The 14,247-nt window shown below is 41.4% G+C and overlaps 1 protein-coding gene across 4 annotated transcripts in view; it reads left to right on the top strand.

Annotated features, from left to right (window-relative positions):
* The window catches only part of COBLL1 (cordon-bleu WH2 repeat protein like 1), a 1,696,088-nt gene that overhangs the window by 1,541,837 nt on the left and 140,004 nt on the right, over positions 1-14,247 (top strand). The gene's annotated exons all lie outside the window — the stretch shown is intronic.

The raw sequence follows: 14,247 nt of genomic DNA, 5'->3' as shown, positions 1-14,247 counted from the left end.
GATGTGGAATGTGTTAATTCAAGGGTCAAAATGTCTGGGGTCAAAACATCCTGTACCCTTGTGTGTGTTTAATTGCTGCTTTTGTTTCAAACACTGCCTTAAAACACATTGGTTATGTCCCTGTACAAATCCAGACTAATTTCAGCTTGTATCACTGTTCCCCTCACTACAGACCTTACGCCTGCTCTGTCTGCACCTTTGTCTATCAAGGCCTATCCTTGCAAATATATATCTTATCCTAATAGAGATAATTCAACATACCTAGTGCAAGTCTTCTGCATATAAAGTCAAAAATATCTTATTTAAGGCTTGCAACAAGATTTGTTTGAACTGTTGAAATTTGAAGTATGTATTCTGTATAACAACTAGTTACCTAGTATAGTATATTGTATATAAAGCCAATAATATCTTATCTAATGCTTGCAACAAAATTTTGTACAAAGTGTGGAATTCTCTGAACTGTTGAAATTTCTAGTATTTATCTGTATAACAAATTGTTACCAGAATGTTTGCAGTATGATAATCTCTCTGAGCTTATCTCCCTGGGACTCTACTGAAAATTGACATATATCCAGTTAGACTATCCTGGTCAACTACTTCTTCTTTTGGCTTTTCCCGGTTAGGGGGTCGCCACAGCAGATCACCTGTCTGCTCATGATTGGCAGTGGAGTTTGTGTCGAGTTGCCAGCCCGGTGCCCAACCTTCCACAGAAGGCACACACATATACACATACACACACACACACACACACACACACACACACACACACACACACACACACACACACACACACACATGCAGGCACTCACACCTAGGACCAATTTAGAGTGTCCAGTCCACCTACAGCATGTCTTTGGGATGTGGGAGGAAACCGGAGCACTCAGAGGAAACCCACGCGACCACAGGGAGGACATGCAGACTCCGCACAGAAGGCACCCCAGCCGAGAATCAAACCGGAGGACCTCTTGCTGTGAGGCAGCAATGCTAACCACTGCACCACCGTGGCCACCCAGACTATCCCAGTCAACAAAAGTAAAATAAAATAAATAAATACATTTTGTCATGATCTGTTTATGTATTTAACATTTGTTAATCGGGAAAGTCCGACTTGGAACGAAGCCAGTTTTCAGCAGAGGCCCGGGGAGAAATGCTTTAGATGCATGTCTTTGTAACATCTACATCAGGTTTTGTTTTTCGATGTGCATCAGCTAACCAATAACATTTAAGACACAAATGCAAGTTAGAGGAGTTGACATGATAGATATGAGCCAAGCAGTTGTTTTGGAGAGTTAAGATCATGAACATTTCAGACATGTTATAGTCATGTCTCGTGAAGTCATAGTCAAGTCTAGTTTTATGTTTTGTCAAGCAAATTTCAAGTCAGCACTTTTATGATGCAAGTCATCTCATCTGAATCAGAACCCCCATATCTGGAAACAGGTGCCACTGTCAGGGTAGCTCCTAACACAACAGTACAGCATATAAGTCACTTCATGAAATGTCATTGTATAGTTTGGTGCCAAAAAGTATTTCAAACTCTAAATGCAGAATTAACTTTGGAAGCTGAAGAACACAGTGGCAGTGCAAATGATGTATCATAGAGCCCTAAAATGACTAGACTGAAAGTTTTACATTATTGATAACCGCCAACGTTGTAACCCAGTATTTGCACTCTTAAATGCTTCCTTGCAGTTTTATTCATTTTTAGCATTTTATACCAAGTTTGTATTGTATATCTTTAACACCAACCTCAATGAATATTGTCCTTGTAGTTATCAGAAGATGATAATTGAGATAGAAGGGGATTAACAGCTTCAGGTATCTGGGAGGAGTGTTTGAGAAAAATTGAAGTCTGAGTGAGGATGTCAATGCAAGAATCAGAGGGGCTGCATCCAGCTGGCACACAATGTCAGATGTAGTATGTGACAGAAGAATGCCAAAGAAGTTGAAGAGTAAAGTGTACAAAACAGTGGTGTGACCAATACTAATGTATGATGCAGAAACCAGGGCAGCGAAGGCAGAGCAGTTGAGGAAGCTAGAGGTGATGGAGATACGGTGCCTGAAATGGGTGGTGGGATGCACACTGTGGGACAGATGAAGAAAGTAGGACATAAGAGCAGAAGCCAGAGAAGCTCCAATTGCCGAAAAGATTAAAGAGAACAGATTATGATGGTTCAGGCACTTGTGCAGAAAAGCAGAATTCAGTCTGGTGAAGAAGATTTGGGACAGACTGGAAGAAACCAAAATGAAACAAGGGCATCCAAAATAGAGATGGATGGATTGCATGACGGAAGACCTATGACACTCGGGATGTTCTTCGTGTTTCACTATTGCAGTCATTATATTTGGGTTATTCTGCTGGCAGGTTGCCCTCAGTCGGCCTGAATTCCAAAGTCTTGGGTCCTGCGTCGGTTGCTGTCACCTCTTCCCTGACGTCAGGTCGTCAGGGGTATAAAAGTTGCAGCCGATGCCATTTTATTCAGTCTTTCTTGCTGCCTGGTGACAGAAGCAGAAGCAGTTCACAAGTGCCGGTCGGCCGACTCCTGAGATTTTCGTGTTCGAGTTTCAGATCCGAAGTCTTCATTAAAAGCTAAGTACCCATTGGGGAAACTTTTTTTCTTGCTCCAGACCGATGTCAGAAAAAGTTAATAATTGTATTTCTTGTGGGAATCAAATACCTCATAAGGACTTTAATTCTTACTGTATTCCTTGCCTAGGCCCTGACCACGACGTTGCTAGTTGTCGGTTTTGTGCTAGATTTAACCAACGCACTATTAAGCATCGGTACGATTTTGCATTAAGCTTAAGATTTAATTATACAGTGTCGTCGGATAGCCATCCGACTACCGGAGTTCACAAAAACCGCAAAGAAAAAGAAAGACAGGCAACCGAGGTCCAAAACCGACTATGAAGCTTCTCCTAAGCAAGTCGCCGGATCACCGGTTCTCAGTGAGGTGCTTTCTCAGCCTCCTGACATCCGCTACTTTAGAGTCGCAGGCCGCTACCAACTCCCACTTGGAGTCGGCCAGGTCGCTGGAAACTCAAGGTATTGGAACCTCTGAGATTATTCCTTCAGATGGGTCTGGAGCCGCTGAGCAGGCATCGGCTTCTGAGAGTGTATTCAGACCTAAACAATTATATATTAAATCGACTTCAAAGACAAAGACTAAAACACCTTTAAAGACAAAGAAACAAGTTCACCAACCACAAGGGCAGGCCTCCATGCCCAAAAAACAGATGCTCAAAATGGCCGAAGACTTAATTACCTTGATCAGGGGTTCCCATCCCCCTCCTGATAAGAGGCCTAGGCAAGTTACTGACTATGAATCTTCTGATCAGGTTTCCATTTCTTCTGATTCCTCTTCTGATCAGGAATATTCTCTTGCCACCTATGAGGATTCTGATGCTTAAGAATCTATACCTTCAGCTTCTCCTCCTGATGACTATTCTTTTGGGGAAACCTTACATACCATGAGGGAGCATTTCCACTGGGAGAGCCAAGATTTTTCAGAATCTAAAAAGAGGCTCAGAGATTTCCTTTCACTACCTCAACACAAGCCACTAGCCATCCCACCTGTGTTAGACATTGTAGATGATGTGTTTTCAGAGTCTAGTCTTACCCCTGGCTCCTTGCCTCCAGTTCCTGTTAAGCCTGACAGATACTACAGGGTTCCTGACTCTCATAAATTCCTTTTTAAAAACCCTGCTGCAGACCCAGAAACTATTTATCAGGGTCCCAAAGGAGTTGAGGCTTCCACTGCAAAAAACCCTAGCCCCTCTGACAGGGATTCTGGGGCACTGGATAGATGGGGAAAAAAGGTTTACACATCTGCTACCTTGGCTATAAGGGCCTTAAACTGTCAGTTTCATATGCTCAAATATCAGAAACATCTCATGGCATTTCTTTAACAGAAAATGTTAAACTCTGAATGTGCATAAAACAAAGAAATGCAGGATTTATTGCATGCAGCTGAACAAGTTGGAAAGCATACTTTGCAATGTGGATTTGATTCTTTAGAGGCCTCCTGCAGGTTCTGTAATTAGGAGGCATGCTTGGTTAAAGGAACAAAACCTGCCTGATCATGTTAAAGTCAAATTATTAGATGCACCAGCATGATACTTTGTTTGGTGTTAAGGCAGAAGAACTGTTAAAGAAAATGGAGGACAAAGCTAAATCTATGCAAACGGTCAAAGATTTCTTACAAGTACAGCCACCTAGGTTTAGCAGACACTGGCCAACAAAGAATTGGTCCTTTCCTGTGTCAGACAGACCTCAAAGGGGCAGATCCAGGCACCCTAGAGGCAGATCCCAGGCATAAGGTTCATACCGCTCAAAGCAATGGGGGGTTTCTATCTCCAAAGTTGGAGAAGACAAATCACAACCATACAGGAAACAGTCCCAATGACTTCCCCCTGCCTGCACCAAGCACTTGTCAACTGGCAGCACCCGTAGGGGGAAAATTAGCACTTTTTTCACAAAATTGGCACATTATAACCCAGGACAAATGGGTCCTAAATATTGTGTCACAAGGCTACAAGTTCCATTTCCATATCCTGCCAAAGGCAAATGGCTGGCCAGATATGCCAAAAAATCAATGGGCAGAGGCACAAAAACAAGTCTCATCCCTCATGGACATGGGAGCCATTCAACAAGTATCCAGAACAAGAGCAGGGACAAGGATTTTACTCTACTGTTCTTGGTACCAAGAAAGGACAAGGCCTGGAGGCCAATACTAGACCTATCTGTTTTAAACACATTCCTGGATATATACCAAAATTCAAGATGTTGACTTTGCAACAGCTTCTGCCCATGCTGGGCAAGAATGCTTGGCTTGTGACTTTAGACCTAAAAGAGGCATACCTGCATGTCCCAATCAGACAAAGATGCAGAAGATACCTCAGATTCAAGGCTGGCTTAATGCACTACCAATTCTCTGCACTGCCCTTTGGCTTGTCTACTGTGCCCAGGGTCTTTACAAAGTGCCTGGTACCAGTAATTGCATTCTGCAGACAGAGGAATACAAATATATCCTTACTTGGACAACTGTCTAATTCAAGCAGAGAACAAGGACATACAGCATCTGGCATTTGTGAAAAGACTTCTAACATACCTAGGGTACACAGCCAACGAAAATAAATCAAAGCTAGTACCCTCTCAAGAGGTAATATTCCTGAGTGCAAGCTTAAATACAACTGCCGAGATAGGTTATCTCACGCCAGACAAACGCAACTGACTATTTCAAAATGTTGGCAACAAAGCCCAGTTATCTGCAGGAAAAATTCTGCAGGCTTTGGGCTTCATGGCATCCTACATCCTGCTAATTCCGTATGCAAGACTGCATATGAGGAAACTTCAATGGTACCTAAAAAGTGTTTGGACTCAACATTGCCACAGTCTGGAGACTATGATTACTCTCATTCCCTGCCTGCAACAGGAGTTTCGATGGTGAGCAAAGGCTTGTCACCAAAACAAGGGACAGCCATTCACATTACCCCCAGCCAGGCAAACACTAACAACGGATGCATCAGATTATGCCTGGGGGGCCCACATGCAGGAAGATGCATTCAGGGCTCATGGACCTCAAACCAAATGCATCTACATATCAATCAAAGAGAGATGCTAGCAGTTCAAAGTGCCCTGACAGCCTTCAAGGACCTACTTCATCCAGGACAACTAATAAAGACAGACAACACCACCGTCATGTGGTATATAAACAAGCAAGGGGGCACACATTCTTACCCCCTTTGCAGACTAGCCATGACTTTGTGGGACACAGCATTGACTTACCAAGTACATATGCGGGCACAATTCCTGCCAGGAAGGAAAAATACTCTGGCAGACGAACTAAGCAGAAACCTCATGGATACCCACGAGGGGCAGCTGGATCCACAAGTCTTCAGCATGATAACAAGGAAATGGGGATGCCCGGACATAGACCTATTTGCCTCCCCTCACAACTACCAACTACAAAGATTCTGCACAAGGATTTATCACAGACAAGCATGGAAAGTGGACACCCTATCTTTCAGCTGGAAAAACCTATCAGTATATGCATTTCCCCCCCTGCCTCTCCTCCCCAAGGTACTCCTAAAGGTCAGACAGGAGAATCCAAGGATGATACTGATTGCCCCAGACTGGCCCCGCCAGCACTGGTACCCAATTCTAAGGAGCTTGTCTCAATGCCCAGCTTGGACCTTACCTCAAATATCTCGGCTACTGACCCAGCAGAACAGTCAAATCCTACACAGCCAACTCAGAACTTTAAACCTGACATCATGGCTAATAATGTAGTCATACAAAACACACATCACAGTAAAGCTGTGATGGATGTCATTTTGGAAGCCAGAAGGCCTAGTACTAGAAAATCTTATGCTGGAAAATGGAAGAGATTCTGTGCTTGGAACCAGACACAAGGAACTGATACAGCTGTACCAAATATTCCTCAGGTTTTGCAATACTTAACTGAGATGCTGAACAAAGGCCTATCTTTTTCATCTATTAAAATTCATGCCTCTGCCATTTTGGCTCATTACAATGTAGAGCCACCAATCTATCCTCATCCCTTATTAAAGCAGTACCTCAGAGGAGCCAAATATTTAAGACCCCCAAGGAGATCACCAGTGCCTGCATGGGACCTCAACTATGTCTTGGAAAAACTCACCCTGCCTCCTTTTGAGCCAGCGGCTACTGCTGATATAAAGTTTTTATCTTGGAAAACAGCTCTGCTCCTAGCAATAACTTCTGCAAGATGAGTTTGAGCTGCAGGCACTCATGGCTGTGGAGCATTTTATCATTTTTTATCCAGACAGGGTCTCTCTGAGGACAAACCCAACATTTATGCCTAAGGTGGTGTCCAGTGTGGCTCTCAACCAAACCATTCACCTCCCAACCTTTTACCCAAATCCACAGAATAAGGGGGAGAGAATTCTGCATTCTTTGGACGTACATAGACAGCTTAGATTCTACTTGGACAGAACCAAAGTTTTTATAAAGACAGAACAATTACTAGTGACATATGCTGCAGCATCACAAGGAAAGGCTATCTCAAAGCCGACTGTTTCTAAGTGGATAGGCCACTGCATTCGTTTCTGCTATGTACATCATGGCAAGCCAGTACCTAAGGGCATTAGGCCACACTCAACCAGAGCTGCAGCCACTTCCGCAGCCTTTCTAAGGGGAGTACCCACCAAGGATATTTTAGAGGCTGCTACTTGGAGTTCAGTGCACACATTTACAAAGCACTATCATCTGCCACTCTACTCTAAATCCAGGGCAGGCTTTGCAACTGCAGTTCTGCAGGGCCTCATAGCCGCTCCTAATGCTGTTTAGCTCCAGCCTCCCAACCTTGGCTTTGGGACTCTACCCAAATGTAATGACTGCAACAGTGAAACACGAAGAACATAGTACAGTTGTGTACACTTACCATAAATGTAGATGTTAGAGTGTATTCACTGTTGCAGTCCAGGTTACCCACCCGCCATCCCCCTTTTTTCTGCTGGAACTTTTCTTTCCTTCTTTGATTTATACAACCTATGTGGTGCATTTGCTAGTAGATGAAGGTAAAGTTTATATTGGTGTATGTATTTATATATATATATATATATATATATATATATATATATATACATATAAATTTTGGCTACCCTTTTAGGGGGCACCTGGCATCTGGGGCAAGAAAAACTAAAAATGGCATTGGCCGCATCTTTTATACCACTGACGACCTGACGTCAGGGAAGGGCCAACAGCAGCCGACGCAGGACCCAGGACTTTGGAATTCAGGCCGGCTGAGGGCAACCTGCCAGCAGGATAACCCAAATGTAATGACTGCAACAGTGAATACACTCGAACATCTACATTTATGGTAAGTGTTCACAACTGTACTACATTTGTGACATCACAAATTAAAAAAAATCACATCTTCATGACTAAGATTACAAGAGTCATATCTGAAATCTAGACACAATTGTTGTTATTACATCAAAATGTTTACTTTTAAAGAAGGAACTTTTCATGCCAAAATGCAGTATGTTCCATGGAAGGGAAACTGTACTGCTTGTTCTCTAAGTACTTTGTTACTTGGGTTATGCACGGTACATGTAATGCTTTGATGGTGAGGAATGTTGTAAGGCCTTATGCCTTGGACGCATGCTTAACACTAACCTGTCTGCACTGTTAATGTGTACCCTGTCCTTGTTTAAAGGCACATGTAGTGGATGTTGCTCAGTTCAACTAATACTTCCAAAGTACCATATCAATGGTGCCTTTTGCACTGTATCTGCTCTTCCTCTCATGTAGTCCACATTTGTATGCTCAAATAAAAAGCCAGTCCACCTTCCAGTCCTGCCTGCCTTTCCACTCTGCCAAAATTCCTTTCATAGGCATTACATACAACTGCCAAAAGTCTTAGTGGAAGAGTGGTACTTTGACAGTGATATATATATTGGACTATTCCTCTGAGTGTGAAAAATTCACCTAATGTAAGTGGCCCATGTATTGCTATCTGAGTTTCTGTATAAACTACTCTCTCTCATTTTCCAGCATTTACCCCATTTTTATTAAATTAACTATAAACTACCACTGGAACTCCTGCATATCTATGAAGCTAATGAAAACATAACATTGTTGGTAAACTAAGTAACAACAATCAAGACCCCCCGCCAGCTCTTTATAAAAAGTATGGCTGATATATTTATATGCTTGGAATAGGCTACAGGTGTCTCATCCAGTGTGTAACTCTACTTGTTTTGTAATTTGCACTCTACTAGAGGACTCCAACCCCATGTATTAATGACTCCAACCCTCCCAAGATATTTTATTGTAACCATCCCCAGTATAATCGGTCCATGACTCGCATAGGGATTAAATTGACTGAGCAAAATGTTCTCTCTCCTTAATTCATCCCACATTCACTTGTAAATGTATACCTTCATTCCATCTACATTTAAATTTCAAAAAGTAAATGCATAATAAATAACATCCCACATATAACCATAGCAATTTTTAACCCAGCTTTTTCTCTGTGAAAACACAGCTTCAGTGACTGCACTGTGTTCTTCTACTACATTAATCTGCAGATTTCTAATAGTTTTTGGAGCTAAAAATTACCTCACTGTGGATTTTAGCACTGTTCTTTCCACCCTTGCAATGTTTGGCCTCCACTCCCCTACCCCTATCCACAATTCCCACCCTCCTATACTGGATCCACTTTAATACTCATGTAGCACAAACCACCACACCCTTTAGCCAATCACCCTCCAGTAAAACCCCACCCACCTTAAAAGCAACCTACACTTTTACCTCCTGTCTCTCCATAAATCTCCAGAGCTTTTACTGCTGTCCCCATTTTCAAAATCCATACCATAAAACCTTCTACCAATTCTAGGCACAAACCAAATCCTTCTCTACCTCCACACTATAGGCTGTCCTCACAAACATATATTTAATAAATGCACTACTAGAAGGATCAAACTACTACTATATTCTCGTACAGAAACTACATTATTCACATTTTCAAAACCTGCTTCACGCCAGGTATTTCCATGACTCTGAAGTCCCTGCCATATCTCATAGTCCATTCTAGAACACAACTTTCTTATTCAACCACCATAACTATTTTTATGCTGTTCACGTATATCACAACCTTAAATCTCACATGCACCCTCTGAGTTTCTCTACCACACACCCTCAAATACATAAATCCTTTACAACATTACATTCTTCAGTCATGTCTACTAAGCAGTTTACATAATCACAGATAAATACTTGTCACGTGTGCACACACACACACACACACACACACACACACACACACACACACACACACACACGCGCACACACACACACCTTTAAACGCACTAAATCCTGTACGGAATCAGTGTACCCACCTACGTACATTACAAAGGGCTAAATATTAGTATTCGTATCTATATATTGCAACTAAACTTTTACAGAGTGGTGATGTCCACTCAGTCTCTTAATCTCCCAGCAAAACGAGTCCTTTCTCAAACCACCACAAACTTTCAAAGCATATGTAACAAAACCAAGACCTCCACACATCTGTCTCGCATTATAACTGTGACATAGTTATTGCAACTGAAATATGGCAAATATCAGAAATAAGAATGAAATAATACCCCCCTACAACAAATAGCCACCCAGGTAACACAGCAACTCATTTCAACGCCAACTTTGCAATCTGCATCTTGGTATTAACCAAGTCAAACATTGTCATTACTTCTCTCTATTCCACAGCCCCATACCAACAACAAGGTACTCTTTAAACATGATAGTGTCCCATCAGTAGCAGTATAAAAAATACTTACTAAAACTGAAATCAATCACCTTGGCTGCTAAGGTAGATAGAGGAGTTTCAAGTAATAGCAACAGAAAATGTAGTACTTCCTCTCGCCATAATAATTAACCGATCCGTGCAAAGACCACACCCCCAATATGTTAATTATCATACATCATACCCCTCCTTAAAGGTGGGAATGTACATCCCTGTCGCCATAATAATTAACTGATCTGTGCAAAGAGCCACGCCCCCAATATGTTAATTATCATACATCATACCCCTCCTTAAAGGTGGGAATTTACATCCCCGTCACCATAATAATTAACTGATCCGTGCAAAGAACCACACCCCCAATATGTTAATTATCATACCCCTCCTTGAAGGTGGGAATTTACATCCCTGTCGCCATAATAATTAACCGATCCGTGCAAAGAGCCACACCCCCAATATGTTAATTATCATACATCATTCTCCTCCTTAAAGGTGGGAATTTACATCCCTGTTGCCATAATAAACTGATCCGTGCAAAGAGCCACACCCCCAATATGTTAATTATCATACATCATACCCCTCCTTAAAGGTGGGAATTTACATCCGTGTTTCCATAATAATTAACTGATTCGTGCAAAGAACCACATCCCCAATATGTTAATTATCATACATCATACCCCTCCTTAAAGGTATACAAATTACATCCAGCATAATTATTAACTGATCCGTGCAAAGAACCACATCCCCAATATATTAATTATCATACATCATACCCCTCCTTAAAGGTGGGAATTTACATCCCTGTCGCCATAATAATTAACTGATCCGTGCAAAGAACCACATCCCCAATATATTAATTATCATACATCATACCCCTCCTTAAAGGTGGGAATTTACATACCTGTCGCCATAATAATTAACTGATTCATGCAAAGAACCACATCCCCAATATGTTAATTATCATACATCATACCCCTCCTTAAAGGTGGGAATTTACATCCCTGTCTCCATAATAATTAACTGATCCGTGCAAAGAACCACATCCCCAATATGTTAATTATCATACATCATACCCCTCCTTAAAGGTGGGAAGTTACATACCTTCTCAACTACCATCCAGTTGTTGTTGTCCCACCCCTGTCCAAGATATTAGAAAAAATGTACCCATAGTCAGCTACTTGTATACCTCACCAACCACAACCTGGTCTCCTCCGCTCAGCATGGCTTTTGACCTAACCACAGCACCACTTCTACCCTTCTAAACTTCACACATACAGTTAACCATCTCACAAACAACAGAAAGGTAGTCTCAACAGCCTTCCTGGACCTGTCAAATGCATTTGATCCAGTAGCACACCAAAAACTCCTCCAGGAGTGAGGCTGTCTAGGCCTCAGTACCCTATCACTAACCCAATTCCGCAGCTACTTAAGCTGTGAAGTAGCGTAAAGATTATTCTGATTTCCTTCCAGTAGCAGTCTGCATCCCTCCGTGATCCATTTGAGGTCCCTCACTCTTTGATATCTTTATCAGTCACCTGCACTCCACCACTAAATAAGCTACCCTAGTACAAGACACAGTTGATGTCACACTCATCTGCTCGACCCAAATACTAACCTCTCTGTAGAGCAACACCCAGTACTCTCTTCTATCCACTGATGAGTACATAACTTAGACTCCTCCTAAATGCATAAAAAAATATATGGTTTTCAGCCCCTAAATACTACTGTGACCAAAACATTTCATGTCCTATCTGCCAATAAACCTAAAATAGAATGCATAAAACAAGCCAAACTCCTCTATTACCTGATAGTTTCAAGTACAACCAACACCTACTACTACCCATCAAAAAGACAAAGTGGAAACACTGATCTCTCTCTCTACAGAGCCAAAAAAATTCCTTACTGATCATTTCAGGAAAACAGTGCCAACGTACCTACTCCCCTCCTTACTTTTTGCCTCTCCCATCTTTGCAGGCCTTAACACAACCATCAAAAAGAAACTAGACATGGCCTGTAACAGAATTACAAAATTTGCAACTAATAACCCCAACAAAACACACCACTGCAGATCACTGAAAATCCCTAACTAGCTAGAAGTTACAAACTACATCTGCTGCTCTCTACATACCACAGTATGTAAACTAGTACACTCCCCAGGCAATTGCTCATAAAGTAATATACTCCCCAGAAAATTTTCCGACTTTAAAATGAAGACTGCAACCTTGTACTATTAATAGAGTCTTGTGGTCCAACAAGATGTAATAGCAGTGCAGGTGATTCACTGTATTCTAATCAGGTTGCAAAACACTGGAACCGGGTCTCCCCTGATGTAAGACAGACCCCATAAATAGTTTTAAGGTGGCACTGAAGAAACCCTCACTAAACAACTGGTTGCTCTCTTGCACTAATCTAGGCTGACCTCAACCCCGAACCCAGTCCCACTTCTCATCCTGTTTTTATTCCATTAACTTTCTTTTTTTTAACTCTTACACAATGTCTTTCTTTCTTTTACACTAATGTAATTAATATGCACTAACAGATAACATGGGTCTCTACAACTTTATCTTTTTGCACACTTTCCACTCCAGCGTACAAGCCACTTCTCCCATATAAAATTTTTCTTCCAGGTAACCACTGATGCATCTATTTCTTCCTTGCATGCATTTACCACTTATTTATTGTACCTTCTACATGTATAGTACCCTGCTTAGAATTCTTTCTTTAAATACTTCCTGTGTTCTCCATCCTCACATATTCTACCTAAAAATCTCAATAGGTAAATTAGCTACTCTTAAATGTCAAATTTCTCTGTAATCAACTACTTCATGTTTCATTAACTCTGTATGGAAGTTTTTCTGCAGAACCTTATGTAAAGTGATGTATATTGTCTGTATTCTATTTGTTCTGTTATAAAATGCATCTGTTCTTACCTGTGGAGCATTTCTGCCATGGCCTCTGCTGGAAATGGGAGAAACCCCACTCATAATTTACTGATAAAAAGGGAGAAATAATAACACAGTACTGACGTTTGTCACCCTTTTCTTATTAAAATAAAAAAAAAATAGTGCATCATGGATGTTGTGAGAATGCAGTCTTTACTTGGGCAAGGTGGTTTCAGAATGCTTGTCTCTGTTCTTAAGTAACTGAACACTACATTAATATAAAGATGCAGGTATCAAAACAATTTCTACAACACGTGCCGCTGAAAGTGGCACTAGGGTGACTAGCAGCATTATGCAGTCAATGAAAGCACAGACTGAGCTTTAAGAGCCAAAGTTCAAAAGGTCCCCTAATGGTACATATCCTTAGAAACATTGAGCATGTCTACCGTAAGCCCACCCCCATTATCATAATTTTAATGTTGTGATAGTTGAGAGGTAGTTAAAAGCAAACACACACGTTTGATTTATGATGTTTTCTCCCACTGCTGTAGCAATGACGATGCTGAACACGGTGTGAATGTGTTTCTATGAGCACACTTGCACAGTACAAAGCACCTGTTGTAGCATGATTGTAACTATCCCAAGTGTATTCAATAGCATTTACTTGTGTCCTAGTGAGGATATTCTACATAATCTCATGCACAGTAACACTTAATCATTTGCTTAATAAATGCTGCATGCCACAGAGTTTGCCAGATGTTCTTTTCAAGTACTTGTACTGTTTTTCAGCTGCTGTTTGGTTTAAGGGTACATATTCTGTATGGATGTAGCAAGTTTATGGTTGCCGCAAGTAACCGCTGCACCACTTTTAAAAACTGGACAAGGATGGTAATATTTGGTTTTATTGGGGTGTTGGCTCAGTGACAGTGCAGTTAGTATTACTGTACTAAAAGTAAAACATTAGCCGTGTTTGGTGGCAAACAGTAAAGCATCAAGTGATCGGCTGACCCAGGTTACATTAGTGTCTCACCTCACACACTTGTTGGGAGAACATGGCAGGGAAGAGAGGAATTATGAGT

Source organism: Protopterus annectens, chromosome 6.part0 (assembly GCF_019279795.1).
Source record: "Protopterus annectens isolate FY-2018-M chromosome 6.part0, PAN1.0, whole genome shotgun sequence".
In the NCBI taxonomy this organism is placed as follows: Eukaryota; Metazoa; Chordata; order Ceratodontiformes; family Protopteridae; genus Protopterus; species Protopterus annectens.
The sequence above is the reverse complement of the archived record's forward strand: the minus strand, read 5'-3'. Positions and strand labels throughout refer to the sequence as shown.